The 16,965-nt window shown below is 46.0% G+C and overlaps 2 long non-coding RNA genes and 1 pseudogene across 2 annotated transcripts in view; 1 reads left to right on the top strand and 2 right to left on the bottom strand.

The window, feature by feature from the left end:
• Positions 1 to 16,965, top strand: part of LOC139046363 (uncharacterized) — a 122,605-nt gene that overhangs the window by 35,630 nt on the left and 70,010 nt on the right. The window lies entirely within an intron of this gene.
• Positions 4,874 to 5,850, bottom strand: LOC106830482 (retinol dehydrogenase 14 pseudogene; annotated as a pseudogene).
• LOC123289552 (uncharacterized) overlaps positions 14,367 to 16,965 on the bottom strand; it is a 52,825-nt gene continuing 50,226 nt past the window's right edge. Inside the window, exon 3 of the long non-coding RNA XR_011506569.1 lies at positions 14,367 to 14,541. This is a non-coding gene — a long non-coding RNA (uncharacterized lncRNA). The remainder of the gene's footprint in view (positions 14,542 to 16,965) is intronic.

The following is a 16,965-nucleotide window of genomic DNA, read 5'->3' as shown; positions in this document are numbered from 1 at the left end:
CTGGCATATAGTGGGTAGAGGCAAGAGATGCTGCTAAACATCCTACAATTCACAGACAGCCCATACAACAAGGAATTACCTGGCCCAAAATGTCAGTGTGCTGAGGTTGAGAAACCCTCATCTAGATGGCAGCCCCCAGTGATATGCAAATAATCTGTCACTTTTCAAAATCAGGAACTATTAATTAGTCATTGCTGCACACAGTTTTCTATCTAAAGATCCCCGCCACAGAGAAGAACAAACACATATCACCAAAAGGGACATGACCATTGTCCAAGTCTGAGAATTTTGCACTGTACTCCATAATATGCCACAATTATGTAACAGAAAACAAAATTTTCAAAGGCTTTCCTCCCCGATCTTTGGGTAAAACCGTGGAAGGCTTACCATGCTCATCCTATGGCTTCACTGATGCACCACTCCTATGCCATGAGTATGGGAGTCCCACCTTGAAAAGCATGGCTTTAGATGGTAAGAGGGAATAAACGGTCTATCGGCAAAACTAGCCATCCCCTGAAGGTCTTTGGCAACAACTATTCTAGCTCTGAATGTAAAAGTGTTATACAAGAGAGAAGAGATAAATGAGTAGAATATGAGAAAAGACCTCAAAATCATCTACTTTGGCCATTTCAATTTAGAGATGAGGAGGCCAAAGCCCAGAGAGGTCAAGTGGCTTGCCAAAGACACACAGAAAGTAATGGGCAGGTCCAAAGATCATACAGCACTCAATGCTAATCAAAAATTATTCTTAAGCAAATAAACAAATGAGCCCAGACTCAAAGCCCAGTCTTCCAACGCGTAGTCCAGCGTGTAGACCCTGTCCGTTGCCTAGGCAACAGCCACTTCCACACACATAGACTTTGTTCAAAGAATAGCTAGACGGCAAAGTGCTGGGCGAAGGTAGGTCTCACCCTCCTCCAGGTGATGAATCACCTAAGCCAGTCGTGGTAATCTCATTCCTATTTGTCAGTGACTGCTTTAGGAGAGGACCCATAACACAGCTGGGGCCCCCAAGACTTTAAAAAGTGACTGCCTTTCTGGAAAGGAGGGCTTTTTTGCTGTTACACCCAATTTCTCATTTTGATAGCACTCTCAAGAGGACACAATGCCTGCAGCTTTCTAGGGCAGCCATTTTGTCAGCCTGAGGCCAAAATTCCAACACACTGTGGATGCAGAATAGAAAGACACAAAAGCCCGGGTCTGTGATAACACAGAGCTACTTAACCAGACCTGGAACTGCCTACATCTTGTCTTCTTGACATAACAAATATCTGTAAGGTTTAAGGCCCTGCTAATTGGTGATTCTGTTGTTTGCAGCCAAACACATCCTAACCAGTACAGTCCAGTACCTGGTTCCTGGTACCTGCCGCCTCGTAATGGAGTGATTTCAAGAATATCTTCTTGCTCCACTTAATCTTTAAAATTTCAGTTTCGTAAGTTATCCCCACCTCCCTTAGTGACAGTTAATCATTCTCCACTCATTAGGGGTGCAACAGAGGATATGCGATACAGTTCAAACTGGATGAACTATAAGGCTGTGCAAGCAATGAGTTTCTCTCACACCAAGATAGTTTAGGGCAGTTATTAAGGGTGTCAGATTTAGAGTCAGACTGCCAGGGTTCAAATGGCTGCTCTAACCCTGACTAGCTGTGTGCCTTGGGACATCTCAGCTTCCTTTTGCTGACTGGGATAATTATGGGTTAACATTGGGATAATTTGTACAAGAAGTAAATGAAGTATCTGTGTAAAGCACTCAGGAGAGTGCCCGGCCCGAAGTAAAGGCTCGCTGTGTATTCCTAACAATGACTGTGCTGCCAGTATATAACCTTTACTTTGCGGTAACTAGCTGCCTATTTAAAATGGAAGGAGGAGGGGCTGGCCCGGTGGCGCAGCAGTTAAGTTCGCACGTTCCGCATCTCAGCGGCCTGGGGTTCGCCGGCTCGGATCTCGGGTGTGGACATGGCACTGCTTGGCACACCATGCTGTGGTAGGCGTCCCACATAAAGTAGAGGAAGATGGGCACGGATGTTAGCTCAGGGCCAGGCTTCCTCAGCAAAAAGAGGAGGACTGGTAGTAGTTAGCTCAGGGCTAATCTTCCTCAAAAAATAAATAAATAAATAAAATGGAACGAGGAGGCTGCTGTCACTTTCAGCCAAACAACCAGGGAGAAGTGGTATTACCAGTCAGGGATTTTAGTTGCAAACAAAACCATCTGGCCTAGTTGAAGCAAAAAAGTGATTTATTAAAGGCTATTAGGAAACTCATAAAATGCCTGAGAGGGCCAAAGATTATGGCCCCAGGAGTAACCCCCAGCTTACAGCACAGAGCTGCCCCAGAGAACACAACTGCCGCCCCACTGGGGAGAGACACCAGCTCACCTCTGAACACAGGCGGGTCTGGAGGTCATCTCTAACAGCCCTGCCTCTGAGCTCTCCAGGAACTGCATCCACCTGTGACCACCACCACCAAAGTGGATTTCGTGGCAACTCTTCTTTGTGTCACTAGCATCCAAAAAAATTCTAGTATCTCTGATTAATGGAGTTCGATTCCTGTGTCTGGCTGCTGGCTGTGAGGGAAGCTGAGAAGGCAAGTTTCTGGGCTTTCTCTCGGGTTGGCACAGACCTAAAAGGTGGAGAATTCTCCAAACCAGCTAATTATGTAAATTAAGGATGTCTAGACTGGTAAAGAATAAAATTAGTTTAATCATCATCCTGATGCTGTCAGGAAGAAGTAAGGGAGAGGGAGATGAAATTTGGGAGCTCTCCCCTTTACCCCGTCACCCAAGCAAGAAACCTCAGGCCATCTGGTCTCCTCTTACCTCCCATGTTAAGTCCTGTGAATTTACTCTTGAACCTTCTACTCTCTGATTCCTCCCTCTATACCCTCTACCCTGGTTTAGGCCCTTATCAGTTCTCACCTGGGCTGTTGAAACAGCCACCTAACTGCTATCCCCAATTCCAGTCTGATTCCTCATTGCTCCAAGAATGATGTTTGTGAAACACAAGTCTCATCATGTCACTCCCCTACTTAAACGGTTTAACGATGGCGATCGCTCACAGGCTAGCATACAAAGCCCTTCATTACCTGACTCTGCCCATCTTTCCCGCTTCGTCTCCTGCCACAACCCCAATACACCCTGGTGCAGAGGGAACATACCTCAGTCACAGCGAACTTGCCGGAATCCAGTATGATGGTTTTTCGCTCCCTTTGATTTCCTTTTGTTTCCTTTGCCTGGAGTTCTGCCCCATCTCCACCCATGAAATTCTCCTTTTTACTTATGGCCAGGTAAGTGTCATCTGCTCTGTTCCCAGAGAGAACATGAGACTCTTTTCTCTGTGCATCTGTAGCATTTTGCACATCCATCTTGCAGTGTGCTTCTGGCTTGAGTCCGTGGATGTTCCTTCTCTAGATCATGAGCATCTTAGTGGCATGGGTCTGATTTCAGCCCTCACTGAGCTCTTACTGCCTGGGTGAATGGATGATGGTTGGAGTACAGAACCGAACAAGTAGCAACTTGGATTTGATCTGACCGTACTTCATAGAGTATGCTAAGTTTGGTGGGTTTTTTTGTTGGGGGGGTGGAGTTTAATTGTAATAAATAAGTTGGATTAGCTTGGTTTGATGTTACTTGAATCAAATGGCCCATTAGAGATAGATGATTGGTAGATTGATAGGTAAAATGACACCCCTCAGAATATTCTAGTTTTAAAATGGAGGCTTTTGAAATTTGATGTCTCAAACTACTCCTTTTATACAAACACAAAATTCATAACCTTAACATTTTAGAAAAACTATTGTGTTGACTGATATTTTCAGTACTGCATTGTGTCAGCAGCCCATTACCCGGAAGCAACCTGCCTAAGAAGCCCTGTAAAGTGCTTTGAGTCCTGAGAGGAAAAACTTCTCCTGCTGTGCAGGGTTAAGATGATTAGAATTAAGACTGTGTTTGTGTTAATGCTCGGGACCCACAGGAGCAGTGATTTTTGCCTGTTTTGTTGACACATGTATCCCAAGTGCTTAGAATAGTGCCTGGTACATAGTAGGCCCTCAATAAATATTTGTTGAATGAGTGAATGGATAAAGGGCTGGCATTCAAGAACAGTATTTTCTCTAAATTCACTGAACTGAACATAGCTTTACATCCACTGAAATTCAGGGATAGAATTTCCAGGACTCAGAGGAGCTAAAGAAGAGTGATGGGGGTGGCTTTAGTAGTTCTGCTGGTCAGGGAAGGCCTGTCCGAGGGTGGTACATACGAGCAGGGACCCGAATGATGTGAGGGAGGAAGCCACAAGTATCTGGAAGAAGGGTGTCCAGCTTCTGCTCACCCCTACCCCAACCACTGCCCTGGCAGCTAAATTATTAAGACACAAAACTGCCTCTTAGTCTTATTTCCACAGCTCCCCTTGGAGATCTGCTCTAATTTTTTTTAATCAGTATATTTATTCCAAGTAAGAATTTTACACACACACCAGGCGTATTATTTCCACACAAATCCAGCCTTGCAATAATATTTAACACTTTCGCCATGAAACTCAAAGACATTTGAAAAACTTCTCAAGGTGCTTATTTTAAGTCACTGAATTCTTTAATATTTGTAATCCATGCTTGTTCAATTATAATTTTTAAAATATAATTGTATTGTTCATTATACCTATTTCAGTACTCATTATGCTTATTATATATATTTAAAACATCTTTTCTAAAATTTTACTTTCTCCAAAAAATAACCTTTTAGTAACTTGAAAATATCCATATATACCTCTAAGCAGTACTATTATAAAATGAAAATTGTGTTTCAAGTAGCAAGTGCTCAAGCCACACCAATTTAACTGACATCCGGTTTTATAAATAGGTCTTTCACTCCCTGTTTCTATTTTAACATGCCAACCAGTACTTCACTGATACCCCAGGTTTCCTTGCATCAGACTCATCCATAGCTTTGGGCAACAGTTCATCCTCCTTACAATCTCCGAAGTACTTTCCTGACGCACCTTCTACTTCAGGCAAAGAGGCTAAATAAATCGAAGTCTGGGCACCTTTTGCTGGAGTTTTGAACAAAAGCCCATGGCACCAAATTGAAAAGTGGTTTGACCCACAGTGGGATTTGTATGAGCCTCCCAAGATTAGTCCGCACAATACCAGGGGTAACACTCTGACAGTAACGTACGTTGTGCCTTCCAAGCCGCGAGCTAATTCTCCGGTAAAAAGAATGTTCCCCACTTTGCTCCGACTAGAACAAAAGCTTTGATTATAGCTTTGTTCACTGTTCAAGTCTTCAAAGTTGATGTCTCCATGCTTATAAAGTTTGGAAGAAACTACCACAATCCTGCTGGGAGCTGAACTTTTGAGGAGTCCAAGACTGGTGAGCAGAAAGGGCCCCAGATGGTTCACTGCAAACTGCCTCTCAACCCCTTCGGTCTTCATATAAGGGACTGAAGGATCCTTGCACTACTCGTCAAGACGTCCGCTCTAGGCGCTTCCTGCAGCATCTCCACACGGAAGGCGCACTGGGGGCAGCGAGGCGAGGTCCCACTCCTTGCCAAAGAGCCCGCCAGTCCGCTCCGCCCGGAGGTGGGGACTCCGGCCTCGTGCATCTGAAGATCTAGCTGACCCGCCGCTGGCGCCGCCTCCGCGCGGGGTCCTGGCAGCCCACGGTCACCCACAACCCCCAAGCGCAGCAGCTAGGCGCCCAGGCCGCCCGTCGCCTCGTGGTCAGCACGGTCTTCCCATGCCCGAGGCCGGAGTCCCCACCTCCGGGCAGCCGCTGGGCCCCAGGATCAGCTCAGCAGCCAGCCACAGGGTCTCACCCAGTGCTGCCAGTAGTGCCGCCACTGCAGCCGCTGCCATAGCCGCCGGGGCGAGGGCCCACTGGTCCCTCTGTAATTTCTAGTATAGTTCTGATATCATGGGGAAGTTGATGCGCCTCCAATTAAGTAGGTCTCAAAATCCCCACTCAGTGCCCTGTGGCAGTTCAAAGGCCTCGCTGAGATTCCCTGGTTCCCCAGAGGCTCCCAACATTCCCAGGGCCTCTGTTGGATCATATTTCCACACCTGCAGTCTCCAAGTTGACCCAGGTGTTCAACAAAGCCCTTTCCACAGTGCCACCCCCCTAACAGGCGCCCACACACAAACCCAGTCACACACTGATTCATGAATCTTGGTCAACTCCACCGAAGACTGAGGGGTTGGGGGGAAAGGAGGTTGAGGTGGTTTGCCTCACTTAAAAAATGAACAAACTTGGCATTAAACATTTAAAACACCTTTTGGGCATCCAGCCACAGGGGACTCTCCACCGGCCTAGCGCCCCATATCCTGGACACCATCTTCGCAGCTTCTCTCAGGCCCTCCTTGCCCCCTTCTTTCTCTGTTCCTCCCCTCTTCATCCCTCCTGCCTCTTTGCTCTTGGGAGCAAAAGAACATATTCTCCTTGTCTCGGGCAGAGCAGTTTGGCCAGCATCTTTTACTTCCTGGGTTGCTGCTCTCTCACATTCCACCCAGGCAGATTCTCAAGGCGTTTCTAGAAAAAGTGTCACCCTGGAGCACACTCATAGTGCCAGCTGTCTGATAGATTTTTTCACTTCGTTACACCACTGAATTACAGTATCAGTCCTACTGTGGGGATAAACACGGAGGAGCCCTGAGGAGGGACGCTCCAGCCTGTCTCAGAGGAGGTGTTGAGAGGAAGGCCTTGCAGAAGAGGTGACAACTGAAGAGGGAATAGGAGTGAGCAAGCACCAAGGGCAAGGAGAGAGGTGGCACAACTCACGGAGCTTGGACAATTTTGCATTTGATAGAGCAGAGCATGCACGTGGGGAGGGGAAGCTAGGGAGATAAGCAGGGCCAACCCAAGAAATGTATTGCCTCAGCTAAAGGGTTTTAATTGTATTCAGAAAGCAATGTGGAGCCCGTCAAGGATTTTGAAGGATAACGCAAACAGATTTGCACTTTTTTTTCTTTCTAAAAATCACTGCAAGGACCCCTCTGAGGATGGATAGACTGGAGGAGGGGAGAGAGCCTGGAGGCAGAGTGCCCTTGGCCTGGGGAAGGGAACAGAGCGAGAGATGGAGAAGAGGGGACGATCAGAGAGGGATGGAAGAGGCAGACTGGACACAACCTGGTGACTGACTGGCAGTGAGTCGGAAGGATGCAAGGATCAGACTGAGGATCAGGATCCCAGCAGGCTTCCAGCTGGCTGGCTGGTGGATAGCGTGGCCGTCTGCTGGGAGGTGGGGCCCAGACAGAACCACAGACAGGTTTGGGGGCAGCTCATGGCTTGATTCCCTCTAGTCCTCGCTTGCTGCTCATGGTGACTTCATGGGCTCCCAGCCTGCAGGACATTTGTTCCTCCCCAATGTCTGTCAGCTGCAAGAGGAACTGCCACCTCCCCTGAGCTCTGTGCCAGCTGCAGCTGGGTGTCTTTGAGCACTTCCTCTCTTGTGTGGTGGCTGGTGGCCTGTGGCCTCCCCACAGAGAGGGGAGGCTGGTACAGCTGAGCAGAGGAAAGAGGGCACAGAAGGCACTGTGAGGAACTCTGTGCTGTCTAATGGCTGTGTGACATCAGGCAATTCAGTTATCCTCTCTGAGTCTTAGATTCTCCATCTGCAGCTTGGTGATGGGGAGAATACTTACTTCAGACATGTGTTTTAAGGATTTCAAATAATGCATGTGGTAGTGATTCTGTAAAGCGTAAAATCCTGTAAGGGGAGTGAAGGGGACTAATATTTGTGGGTATATGAATTGAGATTCTTCACCCACTGCCAACTCCTCTCAAGGAAGATCTGGAGGTCATGGAGATAGGTTTTTTGGAAGTTTCAATTCATCTTCGTTGACTCAGAGTCCCTTTGTAGTGAAAACAGGCCCTGGGAGGAGGAGAATGTACCATGAGCATGGTAATGTCAAGGTTAATATTTCACAACATGTAGGGTCAAAGTCACTTTAATTGGAAGAATTTCATGTTATACTGACTGTATGATCTTCATAAGTAAAGAATTCTTGTACAGACGTTTGCTCTAAGATTAATCAGAGGAAAGCAGGCTCAGGCATTACTGACAAAGAGAAACCAAACTGAAGTCCAGTCCTCACCCTCTCCCGAGTCCGCCCCAGGAAGCCTGGCCCGCTACCCACCCACACACCCCCTTTAGCATTAGCAGGAGCCTGGGCCAAGAAGACCTCTCTTTACATCCAGCTGCAGGCTGCGGTGCACAGTCTGCAAGACACAAGGGACTAGGTACTGGGACTCTGTCAGTGGGGGTTGTGGGGTGAGGACAAGTGAAGGTTGGGGATACAAAGTCGGGGGAACAGGGGAGCACCCAGGTGGGACCTCCTTCAAATGCTTTAACAGTGAAACTTGTCCCCACCCCCTCAAGGGATGACTTAGCCAGAGTTCCAAATCTCGGTCCTCCAGCTTGACATTCTCACAGGGATTTATGTGCCCTTTAGTAAGAGAATAGCTCAAACCTCCAGCAAAACTCAGTGAGAACTCAGTTTTAGGAAGCCAGGCCTTGCCTGTACCTAAGCTCCTGGCAGAAGCACCCTGCTGCCCTGGGGACTTCCAGGCAGAGAGGATTAAGGAGCAGCAAATGCCAGTCCCAGCCAGTAGACACTGAGCCATCTCCTTGCTCCCTGGTTCCGTAAAAGACACTCGCAGTGGACAGACAGAAAGGTTCTCGCCCTTTCTACCCAGGACAGTCGGGCATGCTGGGGAAGGCTGCCCTCCCTTGAGGGATGCAGAGGCTCAGAGGAAGAGTCTGCATGAGCACTATCTCACCTTTCCCCTTAGACTCCATCCCCACCCCCAAATACACACACACACACACATCACACACATGCTGCCGCTGCCACCATGACCTCCACCCACAACTTCCAACCCAATAAGTAGAAGTGGCTTTCCCTCAGGAAACGTGACTGTCTCCCACCCCTCCCTGGCCCTGTGATGACGGGGAGATCCTGAGCTGCCCCTGCGCACAGGAGCTCTCAGTGTGGTGAAGAGACAGTCCTAGAAGCCTGTGACAGTGACCTGCCCTCAAAGAGCATCTCAGTTCTGGGGTTCTGGGACCCCTCCAAAAGACCCAATAGTCCTCCTTACTCCATCCTGGCAAATGGGTGCCTGGGAAGTGGGGATGTTCCCAGGTGGCACAGGGGTACGTGGGGAGCACTAGAGGGGAGAGGGAGCAAAGAGAGGCTCCCTGACACCCTGATTATTTCTACTCCCCTAGGGATCCCAAGCCTGCCTCCCCCTGCCTAGCTGCCTTCCATCCTGGGTGCCAATGTTAGCTCAGCGACTGGAGATGGAAAGTGTGGCTGGAGGAAACCCGCAGGGTGACCGCTAGTAACCCAGCTACACGTGATGGTGGCCAGCTGCCAGTCGGCTCCCTCCTAGAGGCTTCCAGCTGGTAGCAGCTCTGAAGTCAGACAGGCAGTGGCTCCTGGGCTGTCCCAAGGGGACAGTAAGCCCAGGGCCTACACACCAAACTGGCTTCTAACACCCACCTAGATAACAGGCCAAGTGCAAGCAGGACTTCCTGAAGGCCCCAGGGTCTTAGGCCAGCTGGTGTGTCTAGACTAGAAAAAATAGAACATCAAAGCTTACTCACCCCCAGCTGAAGCAGATGGAACAACAGTTCCCAGAGCAGTTTCCATGCCATTATGTCATTTCACCTGCCTAACAACCCAGAGGAGGGTCCTGCCCACTCTGATCCTGGGCACGCCGCTCCGCCTCTCCGTGCCTCAGTGAGTCTCTGTAAAGTGGGGAGAATAAAAGTGCTTATAGCTCTGTGTCCTTTCTAGCTTTCTAGCTATGTGTTCTTGCAATGTATTTAACTTGATTGTGCTTCACTATTTCTCATTTGTCAAATGGGGTTACAAATAGAACCAATCTCATGGGATAGTTGGGAAAATTAAATAAGTTAATTCAGTTCATACGTTAAATAAGTTAAAACAATGGCTGACTACATAGAAAGTGCTCAGTAAATGCTAGCAACTATTATTATTTCTGTTATTATTAATCTTAGGATTGTTATGAGGATTAACAAAATAAGAGCAGCTGGCATTTGTTGCATATTAACCATGTTTCTGGCACTGGACTCAGTCCTTTATAGGAATTGCCTTGTGGATTCTGCTGAGTTCATGCTGCGAGCAGGACCTAACACATAGAGAACGCTCAGGAAATGGCAGCTACTCTTATAATTCACCCTCTTTCCTAGTCTACAGAGGAGGAAACTGCTCAGAGCTTTAATGACTTGCCCAGGGCTACTAAGCTAATTAGTAGGAGCACTTTGACTTGAATCCAGGTCTTCTGGAAAACAGATCTCCACCATCCGGCAACCCTCACCTCCTCCCCCTGCTCAATCCTCAACATTTGCTCTGTAGCTAAAACTGGCTTCTCTTCAAGAAATCTGCCAGAGGACACATCTGCTGCTCAGTGGGAAGGCACCTGGGCTGCTCTGCACACAGCTGCCATTAGCGCCTACACTGGGAAGAGCTGAGCTTGCCTCTTGATGGCATTTCCCCTTCAGGGGCCAGCAGCCAGGCTCCAACAGGCACAGGTATGTGCAAGAGAATGAGATGGGGTCATGGACATTCCCAGGAAGCAGACCTGACCCCAACTCCAGCTTTGCCCTTCTACCCAAATGTCCCTCTGCTGAGATTCTGTGATAGAACGTACCAGAAAAGAGCTCTGAGTCCTCCCTAAATTGAGCAAAACCAGTCCACAACCAGCAACAGCCAGCTGAGGGGTGACAGGTGTTTGCCTGCATGTTACATCTGAAAGGCAATGTTCCACTGAAGATACGACTTCTGGACTGTTGGCAAGTCACTTCCCTCTCGAGGCCACAGTTTCCTCATCTGTAGTATTAAAATACTAATCTAGTTGGATTGTTCTAAGGAGCAAATGAGAGAACGGGTGTCAGAGCACAGGGCCTGGCATCCAGGAACATAGGCAGGAGGGGAGTTAGCCCACAGTACGCACTCCACAAATGCTCACTGAACAGCTGAAATCTGCCAGCCCAGAGCACTGAGGTGCATACAGTAAAGGGAGCATGGACACCGTGAGGTGGAGAACACACAGACGTGAGACCTCGACCTCTACTGAAGAATAAAAGCACGTGTGCGATGCAGGTGCCTCCTTTCCGACCTGGAGGAGGACACTTTCCCGAGACTTTACAAAACCCCACTTACCACAGAGGGTAGAGAAGCTGTGTGGCAGAAGGCACAAGATGACAGCCATAGGCAGATGTGAGCAGTGAGGTGACCAGGAAGCAATGGAGCTGTCTTTACCTTTGATACCCCAGTATTCATAGCATGAGCTGGTCCTTGTGGGAACAGGCACATGCTGAGAGGGAGCCAGGGCGGTGGTATACTGGGGCTGCCATGTTATCGGCTCACAAGAACTAATTGTTAAGTTTTCAGAACTTTTGCAAACTGGTTGTTACTGTACTAAGTGTATGTCACTTCATCTTTGCTGCAAGCCTATAAGGTAGGCATCATGCCCATTTGGAGGTGATAAAATGGAGCTTTCAAGAAGTGATTTTTTGGTGTTGCTTATTTCCCATTGGAGAGTTACACGGACCTATCACCCAGGGCCCATTTGAAGCCTGGCCTGGGAGGGATGATTTGATGCTGAGACTGCAAGACATACAGACAAAGTAACTCAAATCCAACAGAATGCCAACTCTCAGTGAGCTGTCAGATGAGTAACTCTGACATTAAGATGCATGTGACTTTCTAATGCCTTGCCCACTTACATACCACCAATGCAAGCTAGGACAGAAGCTTGGAAAAAAGTTAAATGAATCTGCATTGTCATTCTGGAAATGAGATGACTTCATTTTCAGTGGTCACAGGAACATCACCAACTCTCATCCCCCTCTCATTTTTGCTCTCTTTGCCTTACCCAGCTACCTAACATTAAAATGTCTCTGCCTGTAGGGTCAGCCTCGCAAATCAGTTCCAACTTCTGACAGGAGCAGGAGGCACTTTCAGTGGCCTGTGTTCTCTCCCTCAATCCTATGAGCTTAGGAATTGGTCATACTCCTAGACCCAAGATCTGGTGTCCTAGCCTCCAAACCACTGGGCTCCCAAGATCCCACCAACCAGAGACCTGAGTGATTTAGGAATAATAATGCAGCTTTGAAGTTAGAGAGACTTAAATTCCAACACTACCACTTGACCTTGCACAGGGACAGTGTACTAGTCAGGATGGACTAGGCAACAGTGCTAAAAACTCAGCAACTTAAATTAAGAAAATTTATTTCTCATCATAATATATGTGCAACGCAGGTCAGTGGAAAGCAGTGTTCCACATAGCCACTCAAGGACTCAGGCTGAAGGACGCTCTATCTTGTAATGCCACCATCACAACACATGGTCTTCAGGAATACTAAGATGGCAAAAGAAGGCTAAAAGGTCAAGCTTGAGTTTTTCACCATCTTATCCTAGAAAAATGACACAATGGCACTTCTATTTATGGTCCATTGGCTAGAACTGGTCACATGGCCCTGACTACCTGCAAGGAACGAGAAAGCATACCCTTCCATATGCTCAGGAAGTGGAGAGAACTGGACATGGCTGAATAACTCTACTATAGCCAGTATCACAACATGTGGCACTACTGTGTGATTTTCCTCCTTCAAGGTTCCTACAGAGCCCACAGACCAAGCATTCATTAGGCTAGTGGAAGGCCTGTAGCTGGTATAACTACTCATCATCGGACTCCATCCCTGCTCCACCCTCACCCTCAATGGCACCCACAATGAACTGGCTTATGTCCAGGGCCCTTCTTCCTGGTCGGTCTTGCCTTACTGTCCTGCCTTCTCCCTCCAAGCTTGAGCCCTACCCTCAGAAAAAATCTGTAAGACGGGAGGTTTCATGTCTTGTCCAGCTCTTGACAGTTTTTAAGAGCAGCGTCTATCAGTGTTTTTGGCAGTGAAGTCATCTTGGATCCTCAACTTCTTAGAAGCCAAGGGGCCAAACAATCCACAGTCACAATAAATTTACTGCTGAAGATACAATCCCTCAGCTGTCCTAAGGAAGTGATCAAATACGCAGAAAAGGGTTATGTACAAAGACGCTTATTGAAGCATTGTTGATAAGAGCAAAACACTGGGAAAAACCTAAATGTCCAGCAAAGGAGAATATTTATAAATATAAATCATCCACTGATGGATGTACTGGTTCTGCCTGCCAAGTTCATCAGGGTAAAAAGAAAAGACAAACTCAGATTATTTATCGTGATAGAATTAACTGGGAGCTTCCCTGTCACTGTGGGTCACAGTGTGATTGCTCTCATTTTGTTTGCCCTGCAATTATACTTTCCCAAGTGGATTTTATTGGCTCATTTTAGGACCATTCTATAGAAAGCATCTCTATTGGGCAGCCTATACGTGGTTGGATAGCCTTTGCCAGTGCGTTGGTCCCCTATCCAATCAGCTGTGTTTAGGGGAGCAGCCAGCTCTCCTCCCAAGTGGAGAAGGTTGTTCTGGTCTCTAATGAATCCCCCTTCAGTCTGTCTAACTCAGTAGAATAATATGCAGTCTTTAAAAATTGTATTTACCAAAAGTTTTTAAAGAAATGGGGAAATATGCAGGAAATAAAATGTTAAATAAAATATTAAAAAGTTTGATCTATATTCTGACACATGCTACTACATGGATAAGTTTTAAAGACATTATGCTAAGGGAAATAAGTCAGTCACAAAAGGACAAATAACATATGATTCCACTCATACAAGATACCTAGAATAGCCAAAATCATATAGACAGAAAGTGGAATGGTAGCTTCCCAGGGCTGGTGGGAGAGGGTATTGAAGAGTTATTATTTAATGGGTCCATAATTCCAGTTTTGCAAAATGAAAAAAGTTCTAGAGATGCATGGTGGGGATGGTTGCACAGTAATGTGAATTTACTGAATACTACTCAACTGAAAACTTAAAAATGGTTAAATGATAAATTTTGTTATGCATATTTTACTACAATTTAACAAACTGAATCTATAGTATCACGTCAAGAGTGTGTGTGTGTGTGTGTGTGTGTGTGTGTGTGTGTGTGTAGGCCTAGCACTCTGCCTTTGGTAATGAGGAAAAGATGCTACAGTTTCTTCCTAAAGTGTCTTCCTTTAGCTAGTGCAAAGACTGGCAGACTATTATCCGCCAGTCAAATCTAGCCTCCCATCTGTTTTCATAAATAAAGTTTTATCGGAACACAGTCATGCCCATCATCTACATATTATCTATGGCTGCCTCTTTGCTACAATGGCAGAGTTGAGTTGAGAGACAGTATTGTCCAGAAAGCCTAAAATATTTACTATCTGGCCCTTTACAGAAAAAGTTTGCTGACTCCTGCATTGAGGGCACACATGGAGGCCAGAAGAATGATCAAAACTTTAATGTGGGTTCCAAGTCCTGTATTTCAAACCAACAGAGTCCACATGCCTGGAGATTCCAGAGTTGATGTCTCTTCTCGAGTCAGTTGTTTTCTAACTTCTCAACAGGCTCAGAGCCTTCATTCTAGGCTCTCAGGATACCCCATGAGGCTACTCTGGAACCTATAGGTGAAGGAGACAAAAGGAAAAGAGGCTCTCATGGTGCATCTGATTCGTTCTCTTCCTGGAGTTGTGTTGCCTAAGATCTTCCTCAGTTACCCAAAGCTTGGAATGTACTAGAAAGAGAGGGAAAGGACATCATATCACATTTTCAAATACAGATATAGTTTAGAAATCTGGAAGGATGTGTACCAAAAAATTCACTGTGATATCTCTGGGTTGAGATTATGGACAACTTTTAAATTCTTCTCTATAAATTTCTGTATTTTATGGTTTTTTACAATGAGCATGCATTGCTTTTATAATCAGAAAAACTAAGTTATTTTCGTACTTTAAAAATTAGTAATGGAAACAAACAGGAGCACAGCAGGTTGAAACTGAAGGAGAACCACATGGGAGACATTTCAACAGGGTCAGAAATCTGGGCAACAATTAGCCAATCTCAGTTTGTTTTCTTGACCTAAGCTCTTCTCAGAAAGAGCTGAAATCTGGCGAGCCCAATATTTTCATGGCATGTTCAGCCACATGGCCCATAAATTTCATTTGTCCTGGCACTCTCAGCTCCTCTGAGAACTCCTGTGCCCTCTAGGCCTTTAAAAGCAGCCTCTAAGCTGCCACATACTTTTTTTCTCCATTTGGCCATAGGTCCTCTTTTTAAAGGCCACAGACATTGGTTCTGAAGAGCTGAAAAAGTCAGACAGACCTGAGTTGGACATGGGCTCTGCTACTTAGCTGAGCTTGGACCAATTACACTAATTTATAAAAGGGAGGTAAATCCTAGCTTAGGGAGGAGAAGAAATTCTCCTCTCCTCTGCCCATGCACTTTCCTCCTCTCTCAACGCTAATCTGAATTGTAGACAGTGACTGGGTGGGTTCAAAGCTCCTGTAAACTGGTGGGTCTCCTCTCTTGCTCCTCCTTCCTGGGGGTAAGAGTGAACAAAGGAGCAGGGCCTTCTCCCGCATGGAAGGAGGCACAGCCATTGTGTACGCATTCCTTTGGTTTCCTGTGAAGTAGCTGGTAACAGAGTGGTGACATCCTAAGATTTGGGTTTAAATTTAGGGAGAGGAAAAAAGACTCCAAAGACCTCACCTTGCCTGCACTAGGTTTTTGACTCAAGCCTAGGTAGTTTCTTCATATTATAGAATCAAGACATGTTTCTTACAAAATTTGAAAGAATGTCACCTTAATCCTCTACACCCCACCACTACTCCTTCCAATATCTACCTCACAGAGCTCTAGAGAGGACTCAATGAAACTAAATGGGATAAAGCAGCTCATACAAAGCTAGGTGCATAGTAGAAGCTTAGTATCAAGGAACTTTTTCCTTCTCCTCTTCCTCCTTCTCCTCCCCTCTCCTTCCTCGTCCTCTTCCTTCATTCTGATCTTAAAACCATTCCTCTAATCACCGTAGCATTTGTCCCATTGAATTATACACAACAAATTTACTACCTTTTTAGTGCCTGGGAGGACTGAGCTTTTTTGTGTGGTGGGTTTGTTACCAAATTGAAGTGGTTATAGGTAATTTTGGTGCTTTCTTTCCTTTTAGCCTTTACGTTATACTTGTGTTTACTAACCTATTCTGATCTAGAGTTGGAATTTTCTGATTCTGTCTATTTATCACCTTGCTCAAAGCTTTGTAACCCTTTACCTTTTTGTTTGAGGTAGGAGGACTCCTTTCCACATTTCTTATAAGGCAGGTCTAGCAGCAGTGAACTCTCGCAGCTTTTGTTTGTCTGGGAAACCCTTTACTTCTCCTTCATATCTGAAGAATAAATTTGCTGGGTAGAGTATTTTTGGCTGATAGCTTGCTTCCTTCAATATCTGGTGTATATGATTCCACTCTCTCCTAGCCTATAGAGTTTCTGCTGAGAAATCCACTGATAGCCCAATGGGGGTTCCTTTCTGAGTTATTATCTCCTCTCTGGCCACCCTTAATATTCTTTCTTTGTCATTGACTTTTCACAGTTTTAATATAATATGCCTTGGAGAAAGTCTCTTCATGTTGAGATACTTAGGAGTTCTATTAGCTTCATGCCCTTGTATACCCAGTTCTTTTTCCGGGTTTGGGAAGTTCTCAGCTATTATTTCTTTGAATAAGCTCTCTGCTCCTTTCTCCCTCTCTTCTTCTACTGGGGTCCCTATTATCATTACGTTACTTTTCTGAACTGAGTCAGAGATTTCTCATAAAATTTCCATACTTATCAAAAAATCATAGTTCTCTCTCCCCTTCCACCTGAATCTTTTCTAGATTTCTATCTTCAAGCTCATCAGTTCTTCTTTCCATATGGTCTGCTCTATTTTCAATGCTTTCTACTTTATTTTTCATCACCAGAATTTCTTCGTCTCCAGAATTTCTGGTTGGTGCTTTTTTTTTTTTTTAGAGTTTCAATCTCTTTGGTGAAGTACTCCTTCTGTACATTAATTTA

The sequence above is a fragment of the Equus asinus genome, chromosome 10 (genome assembly GCF_041296235.1).
Source record: "Equus asinus isolate D_3611 breed Donkey chromosome 10, EquAss-T2T_v2, whole genome shotgun sequence".
Lineage (NCBI taxonomy): Eukaryota > Metazoa > Chordata > Mammalia > Perissodactyla > Equidae > Equus > Equus asinus.
Note: the sequence above shows the minus strand (reverse complement) of the source record. Positions and strands in the feature narration are given on the sequence as shown.